Raw genomic sequence first — 10,640 nt, 5'->3', positions numbered from 1 at the left:
TGGAGCTGTACACTGTGGGGGAAACTCTGACTGACATAGGGCCCGCAATCCTCGGTGTGGGGAGGATGTGTTCCGTCCCAAGGTCCGACTGGGTCCCGGCTTCCACTATGCTTACCCAGTGTGCCGTCAGAGAGATGTACCGTCCCTGGCCACAAGCACTTGTCCACGTGTCCGTTGTCAGGTGGACTCTCCCAGTAACTGCGTTGTTGAGGGCACGGCAGATGCTTTGGGACACGTGCTTGTGTAGTGCGGGGATGGCACACCGGGCAAAATAGTGTCGGCTGGGGACCGAGTACCGAGGGACGGCCACCGCCATAAGATTGCGGAAGGATTCCGTCTCCACCAGCCTAAAAGGCAGCATTTCCAACGCAAGCAGTCGTGAAATGTGCAAATTTAGGACTGTGGCCTGTGGGGCGTTAGCTGCGAATTTCCGCTTTCGTTCAAAGGTCTGGGATATGGACAATTGAACGCTGCGGTGGGACGTGGACGTGGACGTTGACGCTGTTTCTTGAGAAACTGCCATAACAAGTGAAGACTGAGAGGAGGGGGCATCTTTACATGCAGTATGGACAGGGGATTGCCTTGCACACACAACAGGGGGTTCTGTTGCACGCACAACAGTGGAAGAAGCAGTGGTGACACCCGCTGACACTGGTCGTGGACCCAGGGTTTCGCCCCACAAAGTCGGGTGCTTTGCTGCCATGTGCCTGATCATGCTGGTGGTGGTCAGGCTGGTAGTTTTGTCACCCCTGATGATGCTGGCATGGCAGGTGGAACATATGGCCTTTTTGGGGTTATCAGCAGAGTCTTTAAAAAAATTCCAGACTCTGGAAGACCTACCGCTTGTACTAGCAACGTCCCTCGTGTTGGTGTTACGGGGAACGGTTGCCTGACTTCTGTCTGCGGCCACCACACTGCTTCTTCCTGCCTGTTGGGGTACTCTTCCTCCCTCCCCCTGTGTGCTGCTGGCCTCACTCTGCATGTCCTCCTTCCACGTTGGGTCAGTTACTAGATCATCCACCACCTCCTCCTCTTCCACTTGCGCACCACGATCCTCCTCCTCACTTCCTGGCAATTGTGTCTCGTCATCGTCCACCTCTTGTGACAGATTGCCAATGTTGACTTCCTGTGGCCGTGGCTGTTCAAATATTTGGGCATGGCAACATGGGATCTCCTCTTCCACCACTTCAAGCGTATCAGGCGAGGGGCCCAAATATGGAAATGGACCAGTGAACAGCTCTTCAGAGTGTCCAAGTGTGGGATCACTTGCTGTCTGACAACACTCGGCATGGTGGGAGGAAGGAGCATCAGGGTGAGGAGGAGTATGCGGTCGATACTCACGGCTACTAAGAGTTGACCGTGTGGAAGACAGTCCGGAGGTGGTGGTGCCCAGGTAACTGGAAGTATTATCTGCTATTCAATTAATAACCTGTTCACACTGATCAGTTCTCAATACTGGTGTTCTGTGCTTCCCTAGTAATTCGGTCAAGAAATGGGAGCGAGAAGATGTGGCTGTTGGCTGTGGCACATTTTCACCTTGGCCACGGCCCCGTCCTCTGCACGAACCATCACCAGAACGTCCACTTCCACGTCCCTTGCCACGCGCCTTGCCCATTGTAAATGAAGTAAAATAGCTTACACTTGCACTATCAATGGAAAAAGGGTAATAAAGAGTAGATTAGAACCGTGGAAGAGGAAATCCACAGTTATTGTTTACTGGGGTATACCAGACTTTTTTAAATAGAGATATTTGCGGCTGAACAGTGAGCGACACACTCAAACTGCTTTTTTTTTAGATACCAAAGGCCCAAAACTGGATAGTACAGCGATTTGACCCGTGGAACTGCGAAACCGCACTGGGATGTCGGGCCTACACAAGACTATTTTCAACAGATATATTTTTGTGTAACAACAGTCAGGAGACACTACTGTTTTTCTTTACGGAAAATATACCAAAACCTGAATAATAGAGATTTTTTATCGTGGGATGGCAAAACCACAGTTATTGTTTGCTGGGGTATACCAGACTTTTTTAAATATATAGATTTGCGGCTGAACAGTGAGCGACACACGCAAACAGTTTTTTTTTTTAGATACAAATGGCCCAAAATGGATAATACAGAGGTTTGAACCGTGGACGTGCAAAACAACACTTCTGTTTCTCTAGCCTACACCAGACTATTTTCAACAGTTATATTTGTGTCTGAAAAATCAGAGACACACTTTTTTTTGGGGGGGGGGAGGGAGGACACACCAAAAGGTTAATAAGACGGGTATTTGTACAGTGTGAAGTAGGACAAAAAAAGGAGGGTTTAGATGAAAAAAAAAGGATTTTTCCTGGCCCCCGACACCTGGTGCTAAGTCCAGCAATTTCAGCAACAGGAGCACACAGGACTGAAATGCAGCGTTTGCTGGTATAACCACTGTGTCTCCTATACAGCCTGCCTGCCTGGTATCTGGGATGGATATTAGTCCTGAGAAGGACTGTTTGTTTGTTCTGGCAGCCTTTACAGACCCTACACTAACTATTTCGCAGTTTATATCTCTCCCTAAATCAGCAGCGCTGTCCCTACACTGTCTAATCCAGAGCAACTGTGTCCAAGATGGCAGCGCCCGGTTTTAAATACTCGAGGTGACGCTGTGCGGCCAGCCAATCACTGTAATGCCCACAACCAACATGGCTGCAGCATTACAATGACTGGCTGGCAATCCCTGCATGTTCATTGGCTCTGTAAAGAGCGCCAAACATGCAGGGCGGAGACCGAACATCCCGAGTAGCGTGATGCTCGGGCGAGTACCGAGCAGTGTCGAGCATGTTCGCTCAACACTAGTCAACAACAGTCTGAATTCTGACCAGGGATGCCACCATCCATGACTGATTTTTAGGAGAGAATTTAGGGTCTAATTTACTTCAGCGGTCTTGTCTAGAATCTTAATTCATTTTAGGGACTGAATAAATTTTAGCGGTCTGGGATCTGGAATAAATTTAGGGGTATGGCCTGGAGTTGCAATAAACTTTATGGGACTGGTCTGGGGTCTGAATTAATATTAGGGGTCTAGTTTTGGATCTGATTTGGGGTCTGAGTTCAGGGGTCTAGAAACTGTAAGAGTTTAGGAGTTTTGGCTCTTTATTAATTATAAATGTAGGAGTTTAGTCTGCTTTTATTTCTGCTAAGTAATAATAAAAAATCTTTATATAAATAGCTTTACGAAGTATTTTAAATGTAACAAGACAACAACCTAGGCTATATTCACGTGAAACAAAAATGCTCTGAACTAAGCAAAGTATCTAAAATTTGGGTTCATAAAACTACAGATTTTATGGGGATCCTTGTAGGATTGCTGCAGAAAATTTCCTCAGCCATTTCACTATGCATGGACATTAGACATACCTTTGCTGTTGGATCTTCACATGACCACAAACCTTTACCAAAACTAGGTAAGTACTCCTAGTTTAAAGCTAAATAGCAAAAATTCCCAACATTGGACTCTTCCCCATGAAGATCTAGCAATATAATCAAGCAAGTATATGTTCTACAATTAATTTCAAGCTACCAAAAAAGTAATAGTGCCATTTCTGTCAATGCAACAGAACTTTAGTTAGTCTTTTCATACAACGGGCCTCATTTATAAAACTGCTGAGCAGAAAAACTGTCCTCACTTTCCATAGCATCCAATCCTAGTGCAGGTTTTGTTTCTTATTTCTTAAACCGCGGTGGAAGAAAAATTTAGTTTGCATTGTAACTGACCACTATGGGCAGGCAGCCTAAATTTGCATGAGTTACCAATTAGAGATACGGTGGTGGCCAAAAGTATTGGCACCCCTGCAATTCTGTCAGATAATACTCAGATTCTTCCTGAAAATGATTGCAATCACAAATTCTTTGGTATTATTATCTTCATTTAATTTGTCTTCAATGAAAAAACACAAAAAGAATTGTCCTAAAGCCAAATTGGATATAATTCCACACCAAACCTAAAAAAGGGGGTGGACAAAAGTATTGGCACTGTTTGAAAAATCATGTGATGCTTCTCTAATTCGTGTAATTAACAGCACCTGTAACTTACCTGTGGCACCTAACAGGTGTTGGCAATAACTAAATCACACTTGCAGCCAGTTAACATGGGTTAAAGTTGACTCAACCTCTGTCCTGTGTCCTTGTGTGTACCACATTGAGCATGGAGAAAAGAAAGAAGACCAAAGAACTGTCTGAGGACTTGAGAAACCAAATTGTGAGGAAGCATGAGCAATCTCAAGGCTACAAGTCCATCTCCAAAGACCTGAATGTTCCTGTGTCTTCCGTACGCAGTGTCATCAAGAAGTTTAAAGCCCATGGCACTGTGGCTAACCTCTCTAGACGTGGACGGAAAAGAAAAATTGACGAGAGATTTCAATGCAAGATTGTGCGGATGGAGGATAAAGAACCTTGACTAACATCCAAACAAGTTCAAGCTGCCCTGCAGTCCAAGGGTACAACAGTGTCAAGCCATACTATCCGTCGGCGTCTGAATGAAAAGGGACTGTATGGTAGGATACCCAGGAAGACCCCACTTCTTACCACGAGACATAAAAAAGCCAGGCTGGAGTTTGCCAACACTTACCTGAGAAAGCCTAAAACGTTTTGGAAGAATGTTCTCTGGTCAGATGAGACAAAAGTAGATCTTTTTGGCAAAAAGCATCAACATAGAGTGTACAGGAAAAAAAAAGAGGCATTCAAAGAAAAGAACACGGTCCCTACAGTCAAACATGGTGGAGGTTCCCTGATGTTTTGGGGTTGCTTTGCTGCCTCTGGCACTGGACTGCTTGACCATGTGCATGGCATTATGAAGTCTGAAGACTACCAACAAATTTTGCAGCATAATGTAGGTGTTACAACTCTCCTGTTAGGTTTTTTTTAGTTTGCTGGTCACATGACCAGTTTTGCCTATTTAATCCGGCTCCGCCCTCCTGGCATTGCTGGACTTCATTTGTATTTACTACTGTTGAGCTAGCTTGGTGCTCTGTTGCCGTTCTCTGTTAGTTTTGCTGGGTCTTCTGACCTCTTTACTTTTTGTTGTGTGTTTGTCTTTGACTGCTACGATTTCTGCTAGGAGGTGTCCAACTTTTCCCAGTCCCTAGTTCTTGTAGGGATTCCTCCCTCACATCTATAGGTCTTCGTACAGACTAGCCGAGGACTTTAGCGGGTCTGATCGCAGGATCAGGTTCCCCGTTACATCGTAGGGATCTAGTTTAGTTCTATTGTAGGGACAGATCTCCTGTCTTTCCTTAGTCTCTGTAGCAGATCATAACAGTAAGTCCAGCCATAAAAAAAAAAAAAAAAAAAAAAATTTCTCTAAGGAAAGACCTCCAGTTTTCCATCATGGTCTCGGTGCAAGATTTGGCTCAACTCTTGCAGGGACTCTCTCTGGAGGTGGCCGATCTCCAACAACACGTGAGTAGCTGTTCTGGAGCGCATTTTGTGGAACCAAAGGTACGTCTGCCTGATCTATTTTTTGGCGAACAACAAGATTTTTTTTCTTTTAAAAATGCTTGTCTATTATATTTTCGTTTGAGACCCGGATCCTCTGGTGATGAATCACAGCGCATAGGGTTCATAATGTCACGTTTGCGCAAAGATCCTCAGGGATGGGCCTTCTCTCTCCAACCTAGTGATCCGTGCTTTAGATCAGTGGATAGTTTTTTTTCTGCTTTGGGTTTATTGTACGATGATCCTGATCGTGTCTCATCTGCTGAGTCTGAATTAAGACGTTTGAGGCAGGGATCAGGTAATGTGGAAAAATATTGTTCTGACTTCCGTCGGTGGTCTGACCAGGTGGGGTGGAACGATTCAGCTTTGAAAAGCTTGTTTCTTGCAGGACTAGGTGAAAGGGTTAAGGATTTACTGATTGCTTATCCCACACCTGGAAACTTGCAGGAGGCAATGCAATTAGCTATACGGGTGGACAGGAGACTGCGTGCAAGGGTTAATGAGAGCAAATCCTCTGCTATGTCAGCTTCGAGTCCTGAGAGGTTCAGTGCTGACAATGGTGAGCCGATGGAAATTGGGGCGATGACACCCCGCTCTCAGGAAAAAGACCGCCGACTTTCTGAAGGCTTGTGTTTCTATTGCGGAAATTATGGTCATTTTATTAAGAGCTGTGTGCTTCGTATGAAGAAAGAAAAAAAAATGGTCAGTCATGCCCGTATTGCCTGTTTAAATTCTAAGGGAGTATTCCTATCTGCCACTACTGCTGCTCAGGATGAATTAATTGAATTTCGGGTATTTGTGGATTGTGGATCTACTCTGAATGTGATTGATGGGGGATTCTTGGAAAAACTTAGATTAGAACCTAAAACTTTGTCATCCCCTATTGCTGTGGTTTCTGTCGATGGCTCTCCCTTGAAGAGTGTTACTCACAAGGTCTGTGAATTTCCTCTCACTATTAATGGTGTTCATCAAGAGAATTTGGATTTGGTGGTATTGGATAATTTGCCTTCTCCAGTAATATTGGGGTTACCCTGGTTAAAATTGCACAATCCTGTACTGGATTGGTCTACCAATGAAATTAAGTCCTGGAGCCCTAAGTGTTATGACAAGTGTTGTAACGGGCGCATTGCTGCTGTGGATAGAGGGGAATTGCCTGTACCTATTCAGGATTTTTGGAGAGTTTTTTCTGAGGAGGAGTCGCAGGTTTTGCCTCCCCATAGAGACTATGATTGTACCATTGAATTTGTCCCTGGAGCGACTCTTCCTAAGAGTCGTTTATTTAATCTTACTATTCCTGAGAGAAAGGCTTTGGAGGAATACATACAGACAAGCTTGGCCGCTGGCACATTAGGCCTTCCAAGTCTCCTGTGGCTGTTGGATTTTTTTTTGTAAAAAAAAAAGATGGCGGTTTACGTCCTTGTCTGGACTTTCGTGAGATTAATAAAATTACTGTACGCAATCCTTACCCACTGCCATTGATTCCTGATTTATTTAACCAGTTAGTGGGGGCCAAGTGGTTCTCTAAAATTGATCTCCAGGGGGCATACAATTTGTTGCGCATGAAGGAGGGTGATGAATGGAAGACTGCTTTTAACACTCCTGTGGGTCATTTTGAGAATCTGGTTATGCCTTTTGGTCTCACCAATGCTCCAGCATTTTTTCAGAATCTTATTAATGACATCCTTAGACCTTTAATCGGCAAAAATGTGGTTGTGTATTTGGATGACATTTTGATTTATTCGCCTGATCTGGAGTCTCATTGGCGGAGCGTACGTGAGGTATTACAGTTATTAATGGACAATTCGCTTTTTGCTAAGCTGGAGAAAAGTGAGTTCGCTGTACAGAGAATTAGTTTTTTGGGCTACATTATCTCCAGTGAAGGTTTTGAGATGGACCCGGTTAAAGTTCAAGCTGTGCAGGAATGGCCTAGGCCTATTGGTTTGAAATCGATACAGAGGTTTTTGGGTTTCGCCAATTATTACAGAAAATTCATAAAAAATGTTTCTATTATTGTCAAACCGCTGACCGATCTCACCAGGAAAGGTGCTAATGCAGTTCAGTGGACTTCTGAGGCCATTGAAGCTTTTGTGTTTTTAAAGGAGAGGTTCACCTCTGCTCCCATCCTTATGCAGCCTGATGTGACTAAGCCGTTTTTGGTTGAGGTTGATGCTTCTTCGGTGGGGGTTGGTGCGGTGTTGTCTCAGGAAAACAAGGATGGAGTACATCCCTGTGCCTTTTTTTCTAAAAAATTTTCCGAGACTGAACTTAATTACGATATTGGTGATCGGGAATTGCTGGTGATTAAACTCGCATTTGAACACTGGCGTCACCTCTTGGAAGGTGCTGATTTTCCCATTCAGGTTTTCACTGATCATAAAAATCTGATCTATCTTGATGCTGCCAAAAGCGCTTGAATGCCCGTCAGGCTAGGTGGGCACTTTTTTTCTCGCGGTTTAATTTTTCCGTTACTTACATCCCGGGTACCAAGAATGTTAAAGCGGATGCTTTGTCTCGCAGCTTTTCTCCCATGGTCGGTGTTGAGGAGGAAGAGGAGAGCATTTTACAAGAAGGTGTTGTGATTGCTGCTTTGGACTCCGTTTTGGAGGATGAGATTCTTAAAGCACAGGAGAATGTCCCATCTAACACTCCCCATGGGAGGTTGTTTGTGCCTAGGACCTTTAGGAGAGATTTGTTTGTTGAGTGTCATGAGTCTCGGTTGGCAGGTCATCCAGGAATTTCTGAGACCAAGAGACTTGTGGGTCGCAGTTTTTGGTGGCCTGGATGGCAGAAGGAAGTCATTAAGTGGGTGCGCCAATGTACTGTGTGTGCTAGATCCAAGTCTTCGCATGCTCCTGCTGCGGGGTTGCTTTGCCCTCTGGAGGTTCCTAGTGCACCTTGGACACATCTGGCTATGGACTTTATTACTGACCTTCCTCCCTCTGAAGGTTTCACGGTCATCTGGGTGGTCGTGGACCGTTTTAGCAAGATGTGTCACTTGGTTCCCTTTATCAAACTGCCTTGCACTAAGACACTCGCTAAGGCCTTTGTCAAGGAGATTGTCAGACTACATGGTGTTCCTACTGACATTGTTTCTGATAGGGGACCTCAGTTCGTGGCTCGTTTTTGGCGTGCCTTTTGTGACAGGTTGGGAGTCCATTTGTCGTTTTCATCCGGATATCATCCTGAGTCTAATGGCTAGACAGAAAGGAAGAACCAGGATGTTGAGCAGTTCTTGCGTTGTTTTGTGGCAGACAATCAAGAGGGGTGGTCTGACTTTCTGCCACTTGCTGAATTTGCTCTTAACAACCATACATCCTCTTCTGCTGGGTGTTCGCCTTTTTTTTGTTGTTCTGGGAGACATCCGTCTTTTGGGTCATTCTCCAAATTGGTTTCGGCTGTGCCTGAGGAGGAGAGTTTTTCCGGTGATTTGGAGAGAGTTTGGACGGATGTGCGTGGTAATCTTCAGGAGGCTAACAAAAAATCTAAGAGGTACTTTGATAGGAAACGGCAAGAGGTTTTGTTTGCTGTTGGTGACATGGTTTGGTTGTCCTCTAAGAATCTGCGATTGAGGATTCCTTCTAAAAAATTGGGTCCCAAGTTCGTAGGGCCCTTTAAGGTGCTTCAGATAGTTAACCAATCTGCTGTTAGGCTGGAGGTTCCTACGTCCTGGAGGATTAATCCGGTGTTTCATGTTTCTCTGTTGAAAAAAGCTGATGTGTCGGATGGCGACGCCTCTGCCACTGTTCCTCCGGTGGTGGAGGACGGGGAATATGAAATTTCCCGCATCCTAAATTCTAGACGGTATAGAGGGAGTTTGCAGTATCTCGTCGCTTGGAAGGGTTTCGGACCTGAGGATAACTCATGGGTGAGGGCGGATGATGTTTCTGCTTCCAGACTTGTCCGAGCGTTTCACAGGAGGTTTCCTGGTAAGCCTGGGCCTAGGGGATCCGGAGGATCCTCTTAGAAGAGGGGGTACTGTTACAACTCTCCTGTTAGGTTTTTTTTAGTTTGCTGGTCACATGACCAGTTTTGCCTATTTAATCCGGCTCCGCCCTCCTGGCATTGCTGGACTTCATTTGTATTTACTACTGTTGAGCTAGCTTGGTGCTCTGTTGCCGTTCTCTGTTAGTTTTGCTGGGTCTTCTGACCTCTTTACTTTTTGTTGTGTGTTTGTCTTTGACTGCTACGATTTCTGCTAGGAGGTGTCCAACTTTTCCCAGTCCCTAGTTCTTGTAGGGATTCCTCCCTCACATCTATAGGTCTTCGTACAGACTAGCCGAGGACTTTAGCGGGTCTGATCGCAGGATCAGGTTCCCCGTTACATCGTAGGGATCTAGTTTAGTTCTATTGTAGGGACAGATCTCCTGTCTTTCCTTAGTCTCTGTAGCAGATCATAACAGTAGGGCCCAGTGTGAGAAAGCTGGGTCTCCCTCAGAGGTCATGGGTCTTCCAGCAGGACAATGACCCAAAACACACTTCCAAAAGCACTATAAAATGGTTTGAGAGAAAGCACTGGAGACTTCTAAGGTGGCCAGCAATGAGTCCAGACCTGAATCCCATAGAACACCTGTGGAGAGATCTCAAAATGGCAGTTTGGAGAAGGCACCCTTCAAATATCAGGGACCTGGAGCAGTTTGCCAAAGAAGAAAGGTCTACAATTCCAGCAGAGCATTGTAAGGAACTCATTGATGGTTACCGAAAGCGGTTGTTCGCAGTTATTTTGTCTAAAGGTTGTGCAACCAAGTATTAGGCTGAGGGTGCCAATACTTTTGTCCGGCCCTTTTTTGGAGTTTTGTGTGAAATGATCAATGATTTGATTTTTGCTTCATTCTCTTTTGTGTTTTTTCCTTGCAAGCAAATTAAATGAAGATAATAAGACCAAAGAATTTGTGATTGCAATCATTTTCAGGAAGAAACTGAGTATTACCTGACAGAATTGCAGGGGTGCCAATACTTTTGGCCACCACTGTAAGTGGATCTATCAGTGGAGGATCGAGTTTGAGAGTCTAATTTCCTGAAATTTGAGGATTCAAGCGATTTGTAACATTCTGAGATTTGATGAACTGCTTTAAAAAAAAACTTGACCTACACCCCTACACCCTTTTCCACATTATTTAAGCATCAGAAAGTGGGCTACGGTCATTTTGTTTTGCTGGGTGGGCCTCCCCATAA

This window comes from Phyllobates terribilis, unplaced genomic scaffold (assembly GCF_046119375.1).
Source record: "Phyllobates terribilis strain yellow unplaced genomic scaffold, ASM4611937v1 Scaffold_9__5_contigs__length_417890890, whole genome shotgun sequence".
NCBI lineage: Eukaryota > Metazoa > Chordata > Amphibia > Anura > Dendrobatidae > Phyllobates > Phyllobates terribilis.
This window is presented reverse-complemented; position numbering follows the sequence as displayed.